At 58.8% G+C, this 1088-nt stretch overlaps 1 long non-coding RNA gene across 1 annotated transcript in view; it reads right to left on the minus strand.

Moving 5' to 3' along the window:
* Positions 1-1004, minus strand: part of LOC105540412 — a 94593-nt gene extending 93589 nt beyond the window's left edge. The window contains exon 1 of the long non-coding RNA XR_001006189.1: positions 662-1004. This is a non-coding gene — a long non-coding RNA (uncharacterized LOC105540412). The remainder of the gene's footprint in view (positions 1-661) is intronic.
* Positions 1005-1088: the final 84 nt, after the last annotated feature.

The following is a 1088-nucleotide window of genomic DNA, read 5'->3' on the forward strand; positions in this document are numbered from 1 at the left end:
TCAGGTGATCCGCCCGCCTCAGCCTCCCAAAATGCTGGGATTACAGGCGTGAACCACCGCGCCTGGCCCACATTTCAGTTTTTAACCACTGTTTCTTAACTGGAAGAGACATCCTTTCCTTTCCTTAACCAATTGCTGGTAAAATCCGATTCAAAATTCTAGTGGAAAAACAACAGCAACAACACCACAAAAAAAAGCTAACCCTATGAACCCCCAATGTCAAAATGATCTATCACAAAAAACTCTTCAGCGTCTAGAAAGTTTAGCTATTGGATTTACGCGTTCCTATCCCTCCTTCCAAAAATAACAACTCGTAACTCTTTCAAGTTATTCTACTTAATCTCATCTTATCATTTCTGGAGGAAAGTGATTAATACATCTTTTTCATGACACTGCCTCTAAGGCCCCAAGAACCAAACAAGAGCCCCGAGCTGCCGCCTTAGAGACTTCGGGTGGGGGCAAAACGCCGCGCCGAGGTGGAGGTAGGAGCCCCGAGGGCACAGCGGCCAGGAGGGCGGAGGAGGCTGCCGGAAGCTCGGCCTCCGAGCAATCCCCCGCCTCGCTGCGCTTCCGTGCTTGCTAAGGGGTCGAGATGAAGAGGCTAGGGGGAGAGAGAGGGGCGAGTGGGACGAGGGGCCGGGAGCAGTCGCGGCCGCTTTACCTCAGAGCCCAGAGACCTGGGGGAGGGGCCCTCGGCGCTGCCGCGGACTCCGGGGCTCCCGGCGGGCAGGTCCTACAGGGCCGTGGAGCAAGAAGGCTGATGTCTCGGCCATCTCGGGGAGTTCTCCCGACGTCGCCTGCTGTTTGTCAGTCGCCAGCTGTAACACGGTAGCGGGCCGAGTCACACTGCTCCCGGCCGCCAGGCGGGTTGAGTGAGGGGTCGCGGTGCCGCCTCTCTAGGTCCGGTCTGGCCCACATCACCGGAGCCGGGGGTTTATTGTTCCGGAGAGCCACAGGCACTGTCGGCCTGGGCCCGCCGGGCAGTGTTTCGCTCCGCCCGTCCCGGCCTGGGGTCAAGCCAGCAGCTGCAGGCACGCCGACTGGCGGCGTATTGGGGGCCCGTGTGTGTCTCTTTAAGGGGCCGGGCC

The sequence above is a fragment of the Mandrillus leucophaeus genome, unplaced genomic scaffold (genome assembly GCF_000951045.1).
Source record: "Mandrillus leucophaeus isolate KB7577 unplaced genomic scaffold, Mleu.le_1.0 Scaffold22, whole genome shotgun sequence".
NCBI classification, from domain to species: Eukaryota; Metazoa; Chordata; class Mammalia; order Primates; family Cercopithecidae; genus Mandrillus; species Mandrillus leucophaeus.